The following is a 24371-nucleotide window of genomic DNA, read 5'->3' on the forward strand; positions in this document are numbered from 1 at the left end:
CCTCAATAAATACTTGTTATAATTGAATGAATGAGTAGGTACCTAACAAACCGTAGCCAGGTATCCCTTTGTCTGGATTGATTCTGGCTGATTGCAATGATACTCTGCCCTGACACAGTCCAAAAAAACCTCACTGCATTGAATCCTGAGATGGTGGCACACCAGTCTAATGTGCCTGGGAGACTGCATCATGTCCCACAGGTTAAAGGGGGCTTGTGTGAAACAAAAGTTTCAATAATATTGATTGTGCCACTGAGGAGTTTAATATAGTGCTTCTCAAACCTTAACGTGCCTCCAAGTCACCTAGGGCTCTTGTTAAAATGCAGGTTCTGCCTGCCATCTTTCTGTGCCATCATAATGGTGCACATGAATGTCCTGGCTGATATTCTCAAGAGCATCAACAATGCCAAAAAGAGAGGCAAATGCTAGGTTCTTATTAGGCTGTGCTCCAAAGCCATCATCCAGTTTCTAGCTGTGATGATGAAGCGTGGTTATATTGGCCAATTTGAAATCACTGATGATCACAAGGCTGGGGAAATTGTCATGAACCTCACAGGTTACACAAGTGTGGAGATCAGTCCCATATTTGATATACAGCTCAAAGATCTAGAAAAATGGCAGAATAACCTGCTCCCATCCAGTCAGTTTGGTTTCATTATACTGATAACCTTAGCCGGCAGCATGAACCACGAAGAAGCGAGACGAAAACACATAGGAGGGGAAATCTTGGGATTCTTTTTCTAGGGATGTAATACATACAATGCAAATAAAATGCCTCAGTGGGGAAAAAAAAAAGCAGGTTCTGAGTCAGTAGTTCCAAGTGAAGGTCTGACAAGCTCCCAGGTGATGCTGAGACTGCTGGCTTGGGGAACCTCATTTTGAGTAGCTGGGGTCTAATACAGGGGTGAACAAACTTTTTCTGTAGGGGGCCAGAGAGTAAATATTGTAGCTTTGTGAACTGTATGATTCCTGCTGCAACTGCTTAACTCTGCCAGTACAGAAAAAGAGCAGCCATAGACAACATGCAAATAAATAGGCATGATAGTGTTCCAATAAAACTGTATTTACAAAAACCTGGGGCAGACTGGATTTGGCCTGTGGGCTGTAGTTTACCTACCCTTTATCTAATATAGTTAAAATCAGCATATCATTCTTGTAATAGACAACAGTGAGCTTGTCACCTGAGCGCCCAATAATTCCCTCTTATGTGGTAACTTCCCCTTCCTCCAGATCTACCTCCCCCTCCCCACAATCTATATGAGGCCAGGAGCGGAGCACCCACTACCAGGCTCTCATCACGGGACTCTGACTCCAGACTCCAGCAGATTGGTTCAGGGTGGTGGCACAACTCCAAGGGGCATCTTTCACATTCTATTCCACAGAATGTTGTGCTCCAGGGCTACCCTTTACATAGAAAACAAGGTGAAGGCCTCCTTAAGCTGTGGACTTGGCTGAACTGGGTACCTGACTAAAGTGGACTACTCATGGCCTTTCCTTAAGATTCTAGAATTAGGTCTAGGAGATTCCTGTTTTAGTCTGTCTATCTGTTCTCTTAAATAGGAGGATACATACGTGGAGATGGAGCTTTTTTTTTTTAACTCTGTTTATTGGAATACAGAGAAAGTTAGTAGAGAGAAAGAATGAAGCATATATTCAGAGAGAAACAATGGTGAGAGCTGGTGAGAGGGGCTTCCTGGGTTTTCAATAGCACTGCAGTCACCAGCTCCAGGTCATCCCTGAGTTCCAGCTGCATCCTTGCCCTTGGGTTCTAGGAGAGGACATTATATAAATTCATTTTGCTTTTGCTTAAATCCAGTAGAACTCTGTTGCACGCAAACTACAGTCTTAATAGCATTAGCAAGTAACAAAGAAGTTCTTCAGTAGAATTCAAATTTTGTAGGATTTTTTCTAAATCAATGTATAGATTGTTGCAATGTATAGATTGTTGCAAAACATCTTTATTGGAGTATAATTGCTTTACAATGGTGTGTTAGTTTCTGCTTCATAACAAAGTGAATCAGTTATACATATACATATGTTCCCATATCTCTTCCCTCTTGCATCTCCCTCCCTGTCACCCTCCCTATCCCACCCCTCTAAGTGGTCACAAACCACCAAGCTGATCTCCCTGTGCTATGTGCTGCTTCCCACTAGCTATCTATTTTACGTTTGGTAGTGTATATATGTCCATGCCACTCTCTCACTTTGTCACAGCTTACCCTTCCCCCTCACCATATCTTCAAGTCCATTCTCTAGTAGGTCTGTGTCTTTATTCCCATCTTACCCCTAGGTTCTTCATGAGCTTTTTTTCCCCCTTAGATTCCATATATATGTGTTAGCATATGGTATTTGTTTTTCTCTTTCTGACTTACTTCACTCTGTATGACAGACTCTAGGTCCATCCACCTCACTATAAATAACTCAATTTCATTTCTTTTTATGGATGAGTAATATTCCATTGTATATATGTGCCACATCTTCTTTATCCATTCATCTCTTGATGGACACTTAGGTTGCTTCCATCTCCTGGCTATTGTAAATAGAGCTGCAATGAACATTTTGGTATATGACTCTTTTTGAATTATGGTTTTCTCAGGGTATATGCTCAGTAGTGGGATTGCTGGGTCATATGGTAATTCTCTTTTTACTTTTTTAAGGAGCCTTCATACTGTTCTCCATAGTGGCTGTATCAATTTACATTCCCACCAACAGTGCAAGAGTGTTCCCTTTTCTCCACACCCTCTCCAGCATTTATTGTTTGTAGATTTTTTGATGATGGCCATTCTGACCGGTGTGAGATGATATCGCATTGTAGTTTTGATTTGCATTTCTCTAATGATTAATGATGTTGAGCAAGAGCACATATTTTTGTTTGAAACTGGATCTTCCTGACAGTAGAGTATGTGGTATTTCATAAATATCAAAATACATCCATATTCTAATGATCCACATAGTAATACGTCATTTTGTCACTTGTATAATAATTCTTGGTCCCTTGCTTTGGTTAGGGTTCAGCGGCAGAGAAAACTATTCACTTGGACAGAAAGGGATTTAGTACAAGGTATTAAATGGCTTACAATGTTGCTAGATGGGCTAAGGAAACAGACTCCAGGCTGATCATCAGGGGTGAGTTCTCCAATGCACCTGGCAGAACTGGGCTGTGAAGGAGGCTGCTGCTCCTACCAAAACAGGAGACCCACCTGCTGAATCAGGGAGTAACCGCTCATAGGCACTAGCTCTGGAATCCTGCCACCTCTTCCATACCAGGAAGTTACCTGCCAAATTAGGGAGCCATCATCTCTGCTTCCAGGTCCAGATCAAACTGCTTCCCTCTAAACCATCAGAACAAGCAAGACAGATGCCTCACACTCTCCCTCTTAACTGTTCATTTTCAGGTTCCCGGTGAATGCATTTGAATGAAGGAACCTTTGTCTCATTCAGAACCCTAGCAGCAAAGGGGTCTGGGAAAGGTAGTTTTAAACTTTTCAGTCTCTTCATTCCAGGAAGACACACTGTAATGAGACTGGAACAGATGATGAATGAGCCAGTCCACAGAATTAGCCACACCCCTAATTGACCACACAGTTGTAAAACAAAAATTATATTTTTGTGAAGAAAATGTAAATATGAGCAAACAATAACACAGTAGTTCACTGCACTTGTCAGACTGATGCTACATAATTCAGACTTCCTCTCTTTTTGCCAGATAGCATTATTAGTTGTGTATTCTTGCCTACTTAGGCAACTGAAACAGCTTGTAACATCTCAATCATTATGATGAGTGAAGAGATTTATTCACTCATTCACTTATTCAACAAATATTTTTGAATGCCTGCTGTGTGTCAGCCATTGCTTTTGTGCTGCGGCTATAACAGGGAACAATGAATGTTACATCCTACTAGGTCAAGATTCCCTTTGAAAATTCCCTCTGTCTCTGTGAGACTGAAAGGATCCTGGGGGTTCTGCTGACATAGGCAAAAACAAAGCAGTTGCAATGGTTAATGACCCTTAAGTACTTGGCCTTTTAAACCCAAAAGGTGCAAACATTTGATCAAAGCATGCAGTAACATGTAAGTCAACTTTATTGACATAAAAACTGTGTAAAAAAATCTACAGTAGAGATTTTTTTAAATTAATTAATTAGGTTGTGCTGGGTCTTAGTTGCAACAGGTGGGCTCCTTAGCTGTGGCTCACTGGCTACTTAGTTGCAGCTCACCGGCTCCTTAGTTGTGGCATGTGAACTCTTAGTTGCGGCATGCATGTGAGATCCAGTTCCCTGACCAGGGATCGAACCTGGGCCCCCTGCATTGGGAGCGCAGACTCTTTAACCACTGTGCCACCAGGGAAGTCCCTAGAGATTTATTTTTTAAAAAAAAAAACCTCTCTTGACCAAAATTTCATCATGATTTGAAGATCCTTAAGAATTTTGCCTTGTCTGCTTTACTTTTATGTCAACTAATCTTTGGTAGTGTGTAATGGAAGAGCAAATATAATAGTCTTTCCTTATACTGAAATCACACAGATAAATGCAGTCTTTAAGGGTTAAGTATTTTTGCTGACTTGTTTGCATTTTTTTCTCCCATTCATAAGGATGAAAAGGTATATATATAAAGTGAAATGCAGAGAATATGTAACAGGAAGTTTCAGGCACCTATTAGAATCATTACTGATGTCATTATTGATTGATGCCAAACCAGAAAAAAAAAGAAAACAAACAACAAAGGTGTTCATGAATTTGCTGATTCATTCATCCAGTAAGTAATCATTAAAAACCTATTATATTAGTTATCTATTGTTGTGTTACAAATTTCCCCAGAACTTAGATGCTTAAACCAATAATAATCATATATTATCTCTCATAGGGAGCAACTTGTTGCAGTGGTTCCGTCTTAGACTCTCTCATAAGGTTATAGTCAGATGCTGGTCAGAGCTGCATCTATCTGAAGCCTTGACCAGGGCTGGAGGATTTACTTTCAAGGTGCCTTCCTCCCATGACTGATAACTTGGTGCTGACTATTGGTGGGAGACCTCAGTTCCTCTCCACGTGGGACTTACCACAGTGTTTCTTGAGTGACCTCACAGCATGCCCTGGCTCCCCCTGAGCAAGTGATCCAAGAGCAAGAAAGCACCAGGACGAAGCCATATTCTTTCTATAACCTCAGAAGTCATATACTGTCACTTCTACCACATTCTATTTGTTAGAAGCAAGTCACTAAGTCTGGTCCACATTCAAGAGGAGGAAAATTAGACTTCTGCCTTGAAAGGGGAGTGTCAAAGCATTTGTGGACATATTTTAAAACCACCACACCTATTATGTGCAAATACTAGAACACCATGTGTATAAAACAGACATGACCTTCATAGAATTTACAGACAAGAGGAGGAGAGAGGCTTTAATTTAATGAGCACACAAATAATTGCAAAATTACAACTGTGATAAGCTCTGTGAAGGAAAAGTACACAATGTGATGAGAGAGAATAATAGGGGAGCCTGGGGTGTCCTGAAAGAGGGATGTTTTAATCAAGATCTGAAGGACAAATAAGAGAGGGCAGAGAGGGACTTCTCTGGTGGTCCAGTGGTTAAGACTCTGTGGTTCCACTGCAGAGAGTGTGGGTTCGATCCCTGGTCGGGGAACTACGATCCTGCATGCCATGCCGCGAGGCCAAAAAAAAAAAAAAAAAAGAGAGAGAGAGAGAGAGAAAGAGAGCAGAGAGAAGGGCATGTTCCCCTGTGAGAAGAGAAGAACATGAGAGGATGGAGGATCTAAATGGTGGCTGCAGTGTCTGGAGCAGAGAGAGCAATGAAGTGAGAGGAGGGTGGTGAGAGAGGCAGGGACCGACCTACCATGAGCTGGGCTCCGGGTCTGAGTGGCTGTTCCACATGAACCTGGGTGTAGATGCCCTGAGTCGTCTAACCTCCCTCCGCGTGCTGCACCCCCATATGAAGCTGCAGGGGCCACAGTACTGTATTATTGCCAAATCACCACAAGAAGGCTCCCAACTGTGCTCAGCCGGTGTGTACTTCTTTCACCAAGGAATTCTCAGGACGAATCCGATCCAAAAGGGTCACCCTACCTTTGGAACTCTCCTTCTCACCTATTCTCTATATCCCCTCAACTGATCCAGCACTCCTTCCTGGCCTTGCTCCCCAATCAATCCTTTGTATCTTCTTGAACTTCCATTCTGAAACCTATAAACTCCCTTAGATACCTACATTCCCAAGTTTTTCTTAGACTGGAACCTCTACCTTCTGCCTAACTAAAGCCTGGTAGTCCCTTGGGAATACCACATCTCTCCCTCTCTCTCTCTCTCTCTCCCCCCCAACCCTTGCCCACTGCCAAAGCTTCCTCTCTAATTGATCACCTACTGAAAATTGGAAAGTGAAATCAGTGTCCTTCTCACCACCATGTACAACTTCCAGACCTTTACTATTTCTCCCTCTTGTAAAAGAAAACGTATATGCCTTTGAAGTTTCACCTCATCCAGGTTTACCACCATCTTCTCCTCCCCACAAAACTATCATTTTCCATCCTCTGGAGACGTTGGCATATGAGTCAAGACTTCCTCTTATTTACAACTCCTATTACCCTTCTGGGTAGTACCAGTACCCACACAGCTAAACCTTCAAATGTCCTGGGCTCTCAGTTTCCTTGACTTCCTCACTGTCAATGACTATTTTCTCCATTCCATCTCAGCCTCCCACGTCCATGGTTACATATGGACCTTGTCATCATCAGAATCCAATCACAGCCTAAATAACTTGTTCAAACATCTCATTTTTGAGAGGGCAAACATCACAAGACCCTCTCATTCCAGCTTATTTATTTAAGAATCCCCATGGAAGCCATTCTTGGCCTTATCAGAACCTCCAACTTGTTAGCTTTGCTCCATTCTGTCCATCAGCACCCTCCTTGTTCCATCTTTGTGATCATTCTCTTGTAAATACCCTTGACCTCCCTACTCCTTTTTCCTGGCTGGGAAAAAAAATCTATCCTCATGGGCTCTCGAGCCTAGGTTCTACCTCTCTTGCTTTCTCAGAAAGCTCACTCTTTCTATTATCCCCTTCTCCGACCCCCACGCCATCTCACGCATCTTTAACTTCTCCCTCTGTAGCAGAGACTGCTAGCTGTTCACCAAACCCATTACTTCCTCTTCCTGGGCACAGAGCTAGACTAAATTTCCCAACCTCTCTGGCAGTTAGGTATGGAGTATGGCTCCGTGTGACTGATGTTACCTGTGCTGAAGTGATAGTTGCAACTTCCAGGCCAGACCCATAAAAACATCCCTTGAATATCATTCATGCTCTTTTCCCTTTCATGGCTTGATGCAAACAAGCTTGGAACCATAGAAGTCTTGTTCAAGGTGGGTGAGCCACAAGATGTAGGAGTTCATGGTCCTGAATTACTGTCTGGAGTAAATCTGATGCTTTAGATTTTAAGTTTTCAAGACATAAACTTCTGAGATAGCCTCATCCTCCAGAGGGCACACAGCAGAAGCAAGAAGAGCTACAGTCCTGCAGCCTGTGGAACAAAAACCACATTCACAGAAAGATAGACAAGATGGAAAGGCAGAGGGCTATGTACCAGATGAAGGAACAAGACTAAACCCGAGAAAAACAACTAAATGAAGTGGAGATAGGCAATCTTCCAGAAAAAGAATTCAGAATAATGATAGTGAAGATGATCCAGGACCTCGGAAAAAGAATGGAGGCAAAGGGGGCTTCCCTGGTGGTGCAGTGGTTGAGAGTCCACCTGCCGATGCAGGGGACACGGGTTCGTGCCCCAGTCTGGGAAGATCCCACATTCCAAGGAGCGGCTGGGCCCGTGAGCCATGGCTGCTGAGCCTGCGCATCCGGAGCCTGTGCTCCGCAACAGGAGAGGCCACAACAATGGGAGGCCCGCGTACCACAAAAAAAAAAAAAAAAAAAAGAATGGAGGCAAAGATCGAGAAGATGCAAGAAATGTTTAACAAAGACCTAGAAGAATTAAAGAACAAACAAACAGAGATGAACAATACAATAACTGAAATGAAAATTACATTAGAAGGAATCAATAGCAGAATAACTGAGTCAGAAGAACGGATAAGTGACCTGGAAGACAGAATGGTGGAATTCACTACTGCGGAACAGAATAAAGAAAAAAGAATGAAAAGAAATGAAGACAGCCTAAGAGACCTCTGGGACAACATTAAACACAATAACATTCACATTATAGGGGTCCCAGAAGGAGAAGAGGGAGAGAAAGGACCAGAGAAAATATTTGAAGAGATTATAGTGGAAAACTTCCCTAACATGGGAAATGAAATAGCCACCCAAGTCCAGGAGGTGCAGAGAGTCCCATACAGGATAAACCCAAGGAGAAACACACTGAGACACATAGTAATCAAATTGGCAAAAATTAAAGACAAAGAAAAATTATTGAAAGCAGCAAGGGAAAAATGACAAATAATATACAAGGGAACTCCCATAAGGTTAACAGCTGATTTCTCAGCAGAAACTCTACAAGCCAGAAGGGAGTGGCATGATATACTTAAAGGGATGAAAGGGAAGAACCTACAACCAAGATTACTCTACCTGGCAAGGATCTAATTCAGATTCAATGCAGAAATCAAAAGCTTTACAGACAAGCAAAAGCTAAGAGAATTCAGTACCACAAAACCAGCTCTACAACAAATGCTAAAGGAACTTCTTTCTCTAAGTGGGAAACACAAGAGAAGAAAAGGACATACAAAAACAAACACAAAACTATTAAGAAAATGATAATACGAACACACACATCAATAATTACCTTAAACGTGAATGGATTAAATGCTCCAACCAAAAGACACAGGCTTGCTGAATGGATACAAAAACAAGACCCATATATATGCTGTCTACAAGAGACCCACTTCAGACCTAGGGACACATACAGACTGAAAGTGAGGGGATGGAAAAAGATATTCCATGCAAATGGAAACCAAAAGAAAGCTGGAGTAGCAATACTCATGTCAGATAAAATAGACTTTAAAATAAAGACTGTTACAAGAGACAAGGAAGGACACTACATAATGATCAAGGGATCAATCCAAGAAGAAGATACAACAATTATAAATATATATGCACCCAACATAGGAGCACCTCAATACATAAGGCAACTGCTAACAGCTATAAAAGGGGATATTGACAGTAACACAATAATAGTGGGGGACTTAACACCTCACTTACACCAATGGACAGACCATCCAAAATGAAAATACATAAGGAAACAGAAGCTTAAAATGACACAATAGACCAGAAAGATTTAATTGATATTTATAGGACATTCCATCCAAAAACAGCAGATTACAATTTCTTCTCAAGTGCACACAGAACATTCTCCAGGATAGATCACATCTTGGGTCACAAATCAAGCCTCAGTAAATTTAAGAAAATTGAAATCATATCAAGCATCTTTTCTGACCACAATGGTATGAGATTAGAAATCAATTACAGGGAAAAAAAGGTAAAAAACACAAACACATGGAGGCTAAACAATACGTTACTAAATAACCAAGAGATCACTCAAGAAATCAAAGAGGAAATCACAAAATACCTAGAGACAAATGACAATGAAAACACGATGATCCAAAACCTATGGGATGCAGCAAAAGCAGTCAAGCAATCAAGACAATATGGTACTGGCACAAAAACAGAAACACAGATCAATGGAACAAGATAGAAGAGCATAGGCAGGAGGACTCAACCACTGCACCACCAGGGAAGCCCTGTTGGAAGATTTTTAATCAAAGTTTCAAATTCATTACTTGTGATTGGTCTGTTCATATTTTCTCTTTCTTCCTGGATCAGTCTTGGAAGCTTATACCTTTCTAAGAATTTGTCCATTTCTTCCAGGTTGTCCATTTTATTGGCATAGAGTTGCTTGTAGTAGTCTCTTAGGATGCTTCGTATTTCTGTGGTCTCTCTTCTAACTTCTGCTTTTTCATTTCTAATTTTATTGATTTGAGTTCCTTCCGTCTTTTTCTTGATGAGTCTCCCTAATGGTTTATCAATTTTGTTTATTGTCTCAAAAAATCAACTTTTAGTTTTATTGATCTTTGCTATTGTTTACCTTGTTTCTATTTCGTTTATTTCGGCTCTTCGAACAAGATAGAAAGCCCAGAGATAAACCCACGCACCTATGGTCAACTAATCTATGACAAAGGAGGCAAGGATATACAATGGAGAAAAGACAGCCTCTTCAATAAGTGGTGCTGGGAAAACTGGACAGCTACATGTAAAAGAATGAAATTACAACACTCCCTAACACCATACACAAAAATAAACTCAAAATGGATTAGAGACCTAAATGTAAGACTGGGCACTATAAAACTCTTAGAGGAAAACATAGGACGAACACTCTTTGACATACATAACAGCAAGATATTTTTTTGATCCACCTCCTAGAGTAATGGAAATAAAAACAAAAATAAACAAATGGGACCTAATGAAACTTAAAAGCTTTTGCACACCAAAGGAAACCATAAACAAGACAAAAAGACAACCCTCAGAATGGGAGAAAATATTTGCAAATGAATCATTGGACAAAGGATTAATCTCCAAAATATATAAACGGCTCATGCAGCTCAATATTAAAAAAACAGGGCTTCCCTGGTGGCGCAGTGGTTAAGAGTCCACCTGCCGATGCAGGGGACACGGGTTCGTGCCCCGGTCTGGGAAGATCCCACATGCCGTGGAGCGGCTGGGCCCGTGAGCCATGGCTGCTGGGCCTGCGCGTCCAGAGCCTGTGCTCCGCAACGGGAGAGGCCACAAGAGTGAGAGGCCCGCGTACCGCAAAAAAACACAAAAAAACAAAAAAACAAACAAAAAAATATTAAAAAAACAAACAACCCAATCCAAAAACGGGCAGAAGACCTAAATAGACATTTCTCCAAAGAAGACATACAGATGGCCAGGAAGCACATGAAAAGCTGCTCACCATCACTAATTATTAGAGAAATGCAAATCAAAACTACAATGAGGTGTCACCTCACACCAGTTAGAATGGGCATCATCAGAAAATCCACAAACAACAAATGCTGGAGAGGGTGTGGAGAAAAGGGAACACTCTTGCACTGTTGGTGGGAATGTAAGCTGATACAGCCACTATGGAGAACAGTACGGAGGTTCCTTAAAGAACTAAAAATGGAATTACCATATGATCCAGCAATCCCACTACTGGACATATACCCAGAGAAAACCATAATTCAAAAAGACACATAAACCCCAATGTTCATTGCAGCACTATTTACAATAGCCAGGTCATGGAAGCAACCTAAATGTCCATCGACAGACGAATGGATAAAGAAGATGTGGTACATATATACAATGGAGTATTACTCAGCTATGAAAAGGAACGAAATTGGGTCATTTGTTGAGACCTGGATGGATCTAGAGACTGCCATACAGAGTGAAGTAAGTCAGAAAGAGAAAAACAAATGTCGTGTATTAATGCATATATGTGGAACCTAGAAAAATGGTACAGATGAACCAGTTTGCAGGGCAGAAATTGAGACACAGACGTAGAGAGCAAACGTATGGACACCAAGGGGGGAAAGCGGCGGGGTGTGTGTGTGTGTGTGATGAATTGGGCGATTGGGATTGACATGTATACACTGATGTGTATAAAATGGATGACTAATAAGAACCTGCTGTATTAAAAAAAATAAAATAAAATTCAAAAAACAAAACTCCTTAAAGCTTGTATTATCAATAAAACGTATCACATTCCATGAACTCTGACAAGGAGCAAGGAAGAAGCAAAAAAAAAAAAAAGACATAAATTTCTATCATGTTGGAGCCATTATGCGTAATTGGGAAGGTTTATCTGGCAGCTAAATTTATCTTAACTAATACATCCTTTACTGAATTGTTTCCATCAGAACTCAAAAGGCTAGGATCCTCTCATTAAAATAGGAAATCCCTCCCTTGATCCAATACCCCTTCCACCTACTACCCTATCTCTCTTCTCTCCTCAACAGCCAAGTTTTGTCAAGAATTATCTCTCATACTTTCTCAATTTTCTGCATTCTACTCACTTTTTAAAAGAATTATTTTATTTATTTTTGGCTGCTTTGGGTCTTCGTTGTTGCGTGCGGCCTTTCTCTAGTCACAGCGAGCGGGGGCTACCCTTCGTTGTGGTGCACAGGCTTCTCATTGCAGTGGCTTCTCTTGTTACAGAGCACGGGCTCTAGAAGCACAGGGTTCGGTAGTTGTGGCACATGGGCTCAGCAAGTGTGGCTCACAGGCTCTAGAGCACAGGCTCAGTAGTTGTGATGCATGGGCTTAGTTGCTCTGCAGCATGTGGGATCTTCCTGGACCAGGGCTTGAACCCATGTCCCCTGCATTGGCAGGCGGGTTCTTAACCACTGCGCCACCAGGGAAGCCCTCTACTCACTTTTTGATAGTCTTCAACCTGGCTTCTACCCACACCACTTCACCAAAATTTCTCTCACCAAGGTCACTAATAACCTCCACATTGCCAAGCCCTATGGACACATTCCAGGGTCCATCTTACTAGATGTCTCAGCAGTATGACTCAGTTGGTCATCCCTTCCTTCCTGAAACACTTTCTCGTACTTTCTGTGGCACCACACTCTTCTGGTTGATCTCTCACCTCTGCACCTACTCCTTCTCTTTCTCCATTGCCAACTCATTTTCCCTGACCAGGACTGTAAATATTTTTATTGCATTTCCCTTCTCACTCAACCTTCTCTCTCTACACAATTTCATCCACACCCATATCTTTAATAACTAGCTATATATCAATAATTCAAATTTATGTTTCCAACCTAGACTTCCCCTCTGAGCTCTGAACACTCTGTCTACTTGATGTTTTCTAGTTACTCATTTCATGACACTGAAGACAGAACAAAAGTCCAGGGCCAGAGAAGTGGGAGTGAATGCTGGTGTGTCCAAATCAAACAGGAGGGACAGGTTGGACTGGGAGTGGAGAGGTCGGAGAACGTAGAGAATACACTGTTTTATAGTCCCTGGAGCATGCAGCCTGGATGGTTCAGTCTCTTTTAAGGGACTAATGAAGCAGAGGCACAGTAACAGGTATTTTGCTTCATCCTTCGCCTGTAATGCCCTTCCTCTAGATCAGAGAACTGATTCAGCCTGCAGGTTAGGCTTGCAAATTCCGAAAAAATATTTAAATAAGAGAGAATGTGCTTTTTAAATCAGACATTGGGGAAAATGTTTTAAATACATGAAATTCTTTTTTGTTGGGTTAAGAACATAAACTTGTATATAATTTTATTTGTTCAAGATTATTATATTTTAGGGACTTCCTGGCGGTCCAGTGGTTAAGACTCTGCACTTGCACTGCAAGGAACATGGGTTCAACCTCTGGCCAGGGAATTAAGATCCCACATGCTGTGCAGTGCAGCCAAAAAAAAAAAAAAAAAGATTATTTTATTTTACATATTATGTTTTAAATCAGTTTAAATTCAGAACATAAATTACAAATTCACTAATTTAAATTATTTTTAAATATAAAAAATGGAGCCCACAAACTGCAGAACTTTAAGAACAAAGTATTGTTTGCCAGTCAGAAAAAGCCAGCAAAATTTGCAAATATAAGAATACGGTGTCAAGGGCTTCCCTGGTGGCGCAGTGGTTGAGAGTCTGCCTGCCGATGCAGGGGACACGGGTTCGTGCCCCAGTCCGGGAAGATCCCATGTGCCACAGAGCGGCTGGGCCCGTGAGCCATGGCCGCTGAGCCTGCGTGTCTGGAGCCTGTGCTCCACAATGGGAGAGGCCACAACAGTGAGAGGCCCGTGTACAGCAAAAAAAAAAAAAAAAAAAAAAAAAAAAAAAAAAAAAAAAGAATACGGTGTCACTTGGCAACCACCCTGAGTCCTCCTGCCTGCTGGGGTTACTCTTTAATATCCAAATAAAGACTATTCGAGCCACTGCCCCACAGAATGTAGAAGTCTGTGGCAATGTTCTGTATATTCCTTGGGAAGAACTCATGTTCTCCTTATCACTGATTGTCCTGTTCTCCAGGTCACAAAGCCTTCTTTATTTTGCTCAAGTTTCTTTCTTGGACATGGCCTTCCCATCTTTTCATTTCTTCTCACTGTTCCAGTCTCTCCAAGTTGTCCAGGCCAATTCCCCCAGGCTGCCCCCAAACTCCAAATTCCCCTCACTTCTTACTTTCTCTGGCAGAACAATTTTTCTGTCTTCATCTCATCTCTTCTGCCCTCCTCTCTCCCTGACCATTCCTCTTCCCTCCCCCGAGAATCACACATTGTTTTCCTCAACCAAAAGAACCACCTATCTGTGCCATGAAATGCTATCTATCTCCTGAAAGTGAAAATGAGCCATGATTCTTTTTCTGAAGAGCAATTTCTTCCCACTCCACAGAGAAAATCATTCCTTTAACATCAACATCTGCCTCTGTGCCTCAGCATATACAGTTCCCTCTGCCTGGAACAGCCTCCACACTCCTCCCAACCCCCTTCATGGCCCATACATCCTACCCAACTTCAAGTCTCACTCAAGCATCACCATCCCCAGCACTTGGTACATGTTTACTGACTGAATAAATACATTCATTATGTCTTCTCAACTGTCAAATACAAACAGCATTCGTTTCTAGAAAAGATCTTCAAGAAAAATAGAGCAAGACTGACTCAGACTTAATCTAATGGATCTCATATTCTGAGTTACTATTGCCATCAGTTTCTGATTCTGCTGCTGTATTTCTAGAACTTGCATTGGCTCCTCCAAGTAGAAGGTTAGCCAAGACTGGAACATGCCGCTCTTTCCTCCCTCATGTTCCTTTGCTCCTTTAATTGATGTATTTCCAGAAGGAATGGAAATGGCTTTTGCTGGAGTATGCTGCTCGTCAGAAACCCAGCTGCCTCTCTGTGGTTTGTATACAATTTTCAAAATCTTTCTGGCATGTTGTCATTTGGTCAACGTTTGGGGTTTGCATTTCTGCCTCTGAAAGTGGAATAGCTGCAACAGTGGCTATTAGCTAATAACACAGTTCTTCCATTTCTTACAAATTCTTCTCCAGATAAGTTTGGAAAAGGGCTGCTTTCACATTGTAAGAAAGAGGCCAATTTAGAAAAAAGGAATGCAAACATTTATTCAGACTCAGTCTTTTTTTTTTAAATTGGGGTATAGTTGTTTTATAATGTTGTGTCAGATTCACTCCTAAGGTTGAGACAGATAACTATGCAACATGATAGTAATATTTTGATAATCACTTATTGTGTTGTTGGTTCTATTTACCTATAGCATTCCTATATACATTGCAGGTTAGCAAAGCAAATGTATCATTGGCCCCAGTCTTCTGCAAAATGTCCTATCATTAACTCATAATATATTGGGTGTTCTGTTGTTTCCCTTTTCAATACTTTTATTAAAATTATTATTTATTATTATTATTTTTTTGCTGTACGCGAGCCTCTCACTGCTGTGCCCTCTCCCGCTCTCCCGTTGCAGAGCACAGGCTCGGGACACGCCGGCTCAGCGGCCATGGCTCACGGGCCCAGCCGCTCCGCGACATGTGGGATCCTCCCAAACCGGGGCACGAACCCGTGTCCCCTGCATCGGCAGGCGGACCCTCAACCACTGCGCCACCAGGGAAGCCCCTAAAATTATTTTGAATTGTTATAACAAAGCTTATTATTTCTTGTTCCTGGAAACGTTTCATCTATCCGTGCAAGACACAGAGACTTATGCCGGTTTTTTTTCTCACACAGGTTTTATCATCTGGTCATAATCTGACTTTAAGAGAGGTTTGTTCAAACTTGACTATTGAGCAAACAGGAGAGTAAAACAAGGTAGTGATTACTACATGGGCTTTGGAATCAATAAACCCCTCTACATACTGGCTGTGACTTTGGACAAGTCGTTTCAATTTTATGAACTCTAGGATGCTACTTCATAAAATGGGAGGCTACATAATAACTAAGGGTTTCAACTAAGGATTGTAAGAATGAAATGACTTTAGACCTGTGACACAGCAAGCATAGAGCCTGAAACACAGCGAGTGCTTAAACAGGAGTTACTGCTCTACTACTACTGTTATGATTATTGTGCCTTCAGGATCTGAAACATTCCCACTTTCCCCTCAAGGTTCCTTGCCTGTTTTGATCAGTGGTGTCCCAGGAAAAAGTGTAAGCAGTAAATAATCTACTTTCATACATGATTTGTTCATAAAATCTTGTATAAAAATCAAATGTGCGGGGCTTCCCTGGTGGCGCAGTGGTTGAGAGTCCGCCTGCCGATGCAGGGGACACGGGTTCGTGCCCCGGTCCGGGAAGATCCCACATGCCGCGGAGCGGCTGGGCCCGTGAGCCATGGCCGCTGAGCCTGTGCGTCCGGAGCCTGTGCTCTGCAGGGGGAGAGGCCACAACAGTGAGAGGCCCGCGTAACGCAAAAAAAAAAAAAAAAAAAAAAATCAAATGTGTGAAAATTTAACTTTCTATTTATCAAGGAAGAGAAAGACATTTATTCTTAATGTGCAAATATATATGTGTATAAATATATATAAAATCTCAAATTACATATCTGATGATATATTTCCAGCATTTTTTTAACCTATTCTTTCATTATTTTTCCATCCAAATCAACACAAAATGAACTGAGTCACATTCTCATCCAAATGAGAATAAAGTCAGCACTTCCAGCTTAACTGAATGGTAACCATTTTATCTCAATTGCAATATGTTTATATTTTATCACCACTACCAGCAATTTCATTTTTCAATTTTCCACCTATTTATATAAAATACCAATAAAATACATAAAAAATTCAAAGTTGGACAAATATTACTGAACCAGCAAAAATGGAAAGACCAAACTGTTGCTTGGTGTTGCATGATGGGTCAAAACGTTCACTTGTCAGCAAATGTGCAAACATTCAAAATGCTTTATTTAGAGGTATCAAAGTGTAATGTACAAAAGTACAGATTGTAAGTAAGAACTACCCCTACTGCACTTTTGACAATCTTTCTAAAGTTAATGCCACTAACGATTTTTTGCAAGAATTATTCACCTGAGGATATGAATGGGCAATTCTTTTTAATGATGCTGATGTAAGGGAGCAGAGGAGACTTCTGGGCAGAGAATGCTAGGAAGAGCAAGAACACCATGTCCATAGCCATGAAAGACTTTTAATGTGTGTAGCCAGCACTAGTACATGAGGTGGGTGGCCATCTGAATGTAAACGGGAACTATATATTTCATGTGTCAGTGTTTGCAAATGTCTTGTCTGGACTGGAGCTTTTTGTCTCTTTCTCAGAAAAACTTTCAGTTTGGAAATGTTTTTATACCAGAATGCCTCGTGGCCAAAAAACCGAAAAGCATGGAACAGAAGCAGTGTTGTGGTAAATTCAGTAAAGACTTTAGAAAAAATACATTAAAAAAAAAAAGAAAAAGAAAACAAGTACTTCAACAGACAATTGTCCATGAAGGTTCACAGCAGCACCATTCACAATAGCCAAAAAGGTGAATGAATGGATTTTTAGAATTGTGGTATATCCATACCATGGAATATAATTTATCCATAAAAACAAATGAAGCACTGATACATGCTACAACTTGGATGAACCTCAAAAGCATGCAAAATGAAATAAGCCAGACAGAAACTAGCACACACTGCATGGTTCATTTTATATGAAATATCCAGAATGGGAAATCTATAAAGACATTAAAGCAAATTAGTAGTTGCCAGGGGCTGGAAGAGAGGAGGAATGGGGAGGGATTGCTCAGTGGGTGTCTTCTGGAGTGATAAAAAAGTTTGAAACTAGAGAGAGGTGGTTGTCTACAACATTGTGAATGCACTAAATGACACCGAAAGGGACACTACAAAATGGTTAATTGTACGTTATATGAATTTCATCCCCATTTTATAAAATGAAAGAAAAGTAACAAAACAGTACCCATAAACAAAAAAGTAATGAAATTATTCCTTCTCTTATACAAATGGATAGAGAGCATTCTGTTTTTCAATTATATGCATATTTTTATTCTTTTATTTCAGAGACATACAGTACTTGAAAGAAACTGCAATGATCCAATACTACTAAATAGTTACATATAAATCTTCCTTTTGCTGAGTTGTTGGGGGGGTTGGGATTGTAGTGAAGTCTGAGGAGGAGAGTAAGATCTGTATAAAGCCTTTTTGTACTGGTAAGTCTCTGTCTCCTCAAAGAGATGTCACATTTCTTTATTTTCTATAAAGCAACTTCCTAATGGGCATGTAGGAAACTTAACCTGTGTAACCTTTGTGGGGTTACATGAAGATTCCAGGGCCAAAGTGTCCAGAAGTCCCCTCTGGTCATCAGTGATCAGTCCCTTGCCCATATGGCTTGTCTCTGTGAAGGCACAGCTCACAAACCCTCTCAGATCTGCTGCTTCCTGCCCTGCTTGGGGTACAGGACTCTGCCTAGGCCCATAGTCTTGGGATGACCACACAGCCACGCCCTCAGAGTCCTGCCACCTCTAGAGGGGAGGGTAGAGGCCCTTTTACTTGGGGAAAACACAGGCCTCTCCTTCCTCCACACCAACAGAATCTCTTTTTAGTTTGAGGGACACCTCTCTTTCCTCCAGCCTTATTCTCCTCAATGAAAAGAGAAGCTAGGAAGGTTTGTCCCAAACCTCTCCCAAAGCATCAAAGCACAAAGCCTGCCATCTTTTGAATGAGAAAAGAAAAAAAGAAAATTATTTTGCACATTTTCTTCAATATCCTTTACAAATTATTGAGCCCTTCTCTCTAGAGAGTGTCATACATGTCACCTCTGATGTGCTCTAGGGTACGCATGATAACTGCATGCCTATTACAATGGTTTATGCTCAGTCAGGATGCTGGGAAAGTGTCTATTCACCATGGTCCCAGTGCTCCCACTCCCCACTCACAAACAGAAACCCAGCAGAGATAGTCTTCTAAGGTATATGGGTCTTGGGAAAACAGATCTGGATTCAAATCCCAACCCTGCCACCGACTGACTGCATGACCTTGGACAAAGTAGTTGATGCTTATAAGCCTTTCATTTTTTCACCTGAAAAGCAGATACATCAGGATTTAGTCAATTTCACTCATAATCCATTTTTGTCTCCCTCTAGCATGCCTTCTGTACCACAGAGATAACTACATTTCCCAAATGTCCTTGCAGCTAGGGTTCTGGATGAGAATTGGGTTCCATTAATTAATGCAGTTACATAAAATGGAAATCAACTTAGGCTTTTGGCTGTTTTCAAGGTTATGGTAACATGGAGTTTTACCACAGCACTATTCCAGTTCCAGTCTGCATAGTGGGGGTCAAAAAATAGTAGCAGCAAAGGTGATAACTGGACTACATGTTCCAATGTCCAGTCACCAGCTTGATGAGTTAAACAGCCATTGTGGCAACAGCTACAGCAGCTTCCTGGTCCTCAGAATACGTCTACAATTATATGTTCTCAAGCTCAATGACTCCAGTGACAGCCTTCTGATTCCCCACCTACCTTACTGTGACAGAGTAACTTCCGTGGCAAGTCACTTCTTCAGTATTCTGAGGATCATTCCTTGAGGCTTATCCTAGATTTTTCTCATCCTACAGGTGCTCTTTTGTAAGCATCTAATTCCCCACATTGAATTCCTTTTTGTTCCTTTTGAATGGTTTCTGTTTCCTATACTGAACCTCATTGGCTTTTTTGAGGATTTAAAGAGATAAAGCATTTAAAGCAATCAGCCCAGTGCCTGGCACATGGACAGTGGTCAAAACATGATAGCAATTATTAGTATTACAACACTGCTGTCTTCCACAGCAGCTGTACCATTTTATATTCCCACCACCAATGTATGAAGGTTCCAATTTTTTCCATACCCTCATCAACACTTGCTATTTTCCATTTTTAAAACTATTATAGCCATCCTAGGAGATGTAAAGTGCTATCCCACTGTGATTTTGATTTGCATTTCCCTAATGACTAATGATACTGAGCAGGTTTGGAGAAATGTCTATTCAAATCCTTTGCCCGTTACTAATATAATATTGTAAATCAACTATACTTATACTTCAATTAAAAAAATAATAATGTAATGGGAAGTCCCTGGTGGTCCAGTGGTTAGGGCTTGGGCTTCCACTGCCATGGGCCCAGGTTCAATCCTTGGTCAGGGAACTATGATCCCACAAGCCACGCAGTGCAGCCAAATAAAAATAAATAAATAATAAAAAATAATAATGTAAAACTGAACCAAACCCCCAATAAATTTGAATAGGCTAGGAAATAAAGTGCATCACCCTAAAAAATAAATTTTAAAAAAATTCAAGCCCTATGAATATATTTAGATTTCTTCCACACACAAAGAAATCCTTTGCCCATTTAAAAAATTGGGTTATTTGTCTTTTTGTTCTTGAGTTATGAGTTCTTTATTTATTCTGGACATTAGACTCATCAGATATATTATTTGCAAATATTTTCTCCATTTTGTGGCTGTCTTTTCACTTTCTTGGGAATGTAATTTGAATCACAAAAATTTTTAATTTTGATGAAGTCCAATTTATCTGGGGTTTTTTCCTTTTGTTGCTTGAGCTTTTGGTGTCATATCCAATAAACCATTGCCTCATCCAACATCAAGAATATTTATACTATGTTTTATTCTAAGAGTTTTACATTTAGGTCTTTGATCCATTTTGAGGGGTTTTTGGTTTTTTTTTTGCGATAAGTGGGCCTCTCACTGTTGTAGCCTCTCCCGTTGCAGAGCACAGGCTCCAGACGCGCAGGCCCAGCGGCCACGGCTGACGGGCCCAGCCGCTCCGCGGCATGTGGGATATTCCCGGACCGGGGCACAAACCCTTGTCCCCTGCATCGGCAGGCGGACTCTCAACCACTGCACCACCAGGGAAGCCCGAGTTAATTTTTTATATGGTGAGAGTTAGGGGTCCAGTTTATTCTTTTGCTATTGACGTTCAATTGCCCCAGCATCATTTACTGAAAAAACTATTTTTTTCCCCACTGAATAGTCTTGGTATCCTTGTCAAAAATCAATTGACCACAGGTGTATGGGTTTTTTGAGGGCTCTCAATTCTATTTCATTGATCTATTCCAGTAGTCTTTCTTTTCATGACAGTAGATCATTGTCATTGAGCTCCGGGGTCAGAATGCTGAATTTGAATCCTGGCTCTACTACTTACTTGCTGTACAACTTTAGGCAATTACTTAACCTCTCAGAGCCTCAATTTTCACATCCGTAAATGGCGTTAATAATAGTATCTATTACAAGGGGAGGTTGTTAACAATAACCATGATAACGTTCATAAAGCACTTAGTTCTGGAACATAATAAACACTCAAAAGTATTATTATTGGGCTTCCCTGGTGGCGCAGTGGTTGAGAGTCCGCCTGCCGATGCAGGGGACACGGGCTCGTGCCCCGGTCCGGGAAGATCCCACATGCCGCAGAGGGGCTGGGCCCGTGAGCCATGGCCACTCAGCCTGCGCGTCCGGAGCCTGTGCTCCGCAACGGAAGAGGCCACAACAGTGAGAGGCCTGCGTACCGCAAAAAAAAAAAAAAAAAGTATTATTATTATTTCACCATACTGTTTGTGTTAGGCAGGAATAGAAACACGCTTCTCTGGAAACACGTGAAGGGAAATGTGTAATAGGTATGGTATTTCAGTTTGCTTAGATTGAGTACCTGATACATGCAGTAAAATACAGAAGATTCCAAAATAGTAAGGAATAGCCTGGGGCACTTTCTGCCTTTGTTGAAATTGTGGATGGCTTACTTGGTCCTTAAAATGTGTTTAAAAAAGGGACCTCAGAGGCTGCTGCATCTAGATGGAGTGATATATGAAGATAAGTGATTCCTACAGACTCTGTATCTGGGTCAGACCTACAGGGCTGACACTCAAAATGGCTTTGGGCTGTTCACCTATTGGTCAGTCCAGTCATGTGGTACAGCTACGACTCTAGCCCCAAGGTGGACACCTTAGGCTGGATTCTCCCAGAAGGTACAGCCTGAGATTACCGTTCAGGGGCAAGTAGTTCACTATAGGAAGTAATCCCAGGGACCAAAGGGGGTGACTAGGGATAGGGAAACACAGAAGGGAAAGCTAATTCAAGGGTCCATACTTGAGTTGATCACAGCTGTGGAAACTGGGGCTTGATCCTGCTGGAACCTTCTGAAGAACTGTGAAAACCACCTCAAAATTGTCTGCCCATAGGCCAGAGGAGGGGAGAATTTATCCTTCAACTCCTATCCTGTTGGGTCAAGGGTTTTCTCATGAGTTGTTAGTACCCTCACACTTCCAGAAGCACCAGTGTGAGTGCCAGGTGGTTCCTACAGAAGCCTGAGAAGGAAAGAGAGATGCCTGGAGGAGATTAGGTGAGGTGCTGTTACATGACACATGTGTGAAGCTGCTTCCCCAGCAATAATGGTGTCAAAACAGGACCAAGAGGATATGAGGTGAGCACAAGAGATAGCCAACACAGTGAGTGAATCAGCCACTAGCTGGCCTTCAGCATGGGATTAATTGTTGTCTTTTCATGGTGGTTGACTTCATCTGCTGGCAGGGGCAAGAAAGAGCTAGAATAGAGTCCTAAGGAAACACATCTCTGTTCTTTATCTTGTGCTGAGCTCTCTCTCCAAACTGAGGACCAAGTACAGTCAGCCCCCCAAAAGCCACGGGTTCCATATCCATGGAATTGGAGGGCTGACTGTACTCTGCCATTTTATATAAGGGACTTAAGCATCCATGGATTTTGGTACACACAGGGGAGGGGGGGTGTCCTGGAACTAATCCCCCACAGATAATGAGGGACATCCATACGTGACTTCCCCTGATTACAAAGGCTGGCTTTATTTTTACTTTTTTGGCTGCACCATGCGGCATGCAGGATCCTAGTTCCCCAACCAGGAATCAAATCCACGCCACCCTGCAGTGGAAGCGTGGAGTGTCAATCACTAAACTGCCAGGGAAGCCCCTGGCATTTTAAAATAGCAAAGGAAAAATAATTGTAGACTCCTAGAAGAGTTGAGTCATGAATATAGAGGTGTCACAGTGAGGGGTGTGGCGCAGAGATTGAGAGGGAGAAATAGTATTCATTGGGGAAAATGATGAGGGCTTCAAGCAGAAGGCGGCATTTGGGGACAGGCCTTGGAAGGACAAATGGACTTGGGTAGGCATGTTCTTGGGATCAAGGACTCAGCAACATCCCAAAAGGTCCTCTGCTTGGAGGGGAAAATAGGGACCAGGAGGACAAAACAGCAGATCTTAGAGAATAGAGACTACTCAAAAGGAATAAAAAGAAACAAAGACCTAAAAGTGAATCTTGCTGTTGTCCCTTTTAGTTATCTAGGAGGGTGTGTTAGTTTCCTATTGCTGCTGTAACAAATTACCACAAAATGAATAGCTTAAAGCAACACAAATTTGTTATCTTACAGTTCCGGAGATCAGAAGTTTGACAAGGGTCTCACGGGGTTAAAATCAACTGACTGATTGGCAGGACTGTGGAAATGGGGAGAATCCATTTCCTTGCCTTTTCCATCTGCCAGAGGCAACCCCATTTCTTGGCATGTGGCTCCCTCCTATCTTCAAAGCCAGCGATGATTGAATCACTTTTCACATAGAATCACTTCAGCTTCTGCTTCTATTGTCACACCTCCCTCTCTGACTGATTCCTCTTTGGCCTCCATCTTCCACTTTTAAAGACCCTTGTGATTACACTGGACCCACCAGGATAATCAATCAGCTCATTAACAACCTTGATTCCCCTTTGTTATATAACAGAACACAGTCACAGGTTCCAGAGATTAGGATGTGAATATCTTTGAGGGTCCATTACTCTTCCAACGGAGGGGATAAAGGAATAAATACGAACCCTTTCCAAGCCCGTCCATGCTCTCTGAATGTCCCAGCCTCCACTGTTGCGGAAGGTCTTGCTGTCCACGGGTATTTCCTTGTCCAGGGCCATCTGGTTGCACATCCTGCCTGCTGCAGCCTCACAGATGGGTTGGGGGCAGTGACACTGTGCAATGATGCTGTGTGCAACTTCGGGACTCCTCACTGCCCTTCTGTAGCTTTCCCACATTGGGCCTTCTCCAGCTCCTGTCCTTGGGCATCCTCCAAAGAAGGGAAGGGGGTTCCTTTCCTCAAACTCCCTTCTGTGTAAGGGAAACTAAACACGAAGTCATACTGGTACTCTATGTCCACAGAGGACTCTACTCAAATCTGTGTCTCATGGAAGGAAGCACGAAATCAAATATATGTGGTAATACTAAAAACCACTGAACTGTACACTTTAAAATTAATTTCTTTGGGGGCCACACCACATGGCTTAGTTCACCGACCAGGGATCAAACCCAGGCCTCCAGCAGTGAAAGCGCTGAGTCCTAACCACTGGACCGCCAGG

At 41.8% G+C, this 24371-nt stretch overlaps 1 pseudogene across 1 annotated transcript; it reads left to right on the top strand.

Annotated features, from left to right (window-relative positions):
* Positions 1-342: 342 nt before the first annotated feature.
* LOC309800056 (small ribosomal subunit protein uS8-like) lies at positions 343-753 on the top strand (annotated as a pseudogene). Its single transcript has one exon. The product of its transcript is annotated as a small ribosomal subunit protein uS8-like (transcript).
* The last annotated feature ends 23618 nt before the right edge of the window (positions 754-24371 follow it).

Source organism: Mesoplodon mirus (genome assembly GCF_964341445.2).
Source record: "Mesoplodon mirus genome assembly, chromosome: 3".
Lineage (NCBI taxonomy): Eukaryota > Metazoa > Chordata > Mammalia > Artiodactyla > Ziphiidae > Mesoplodon > Mesoplodon mirus.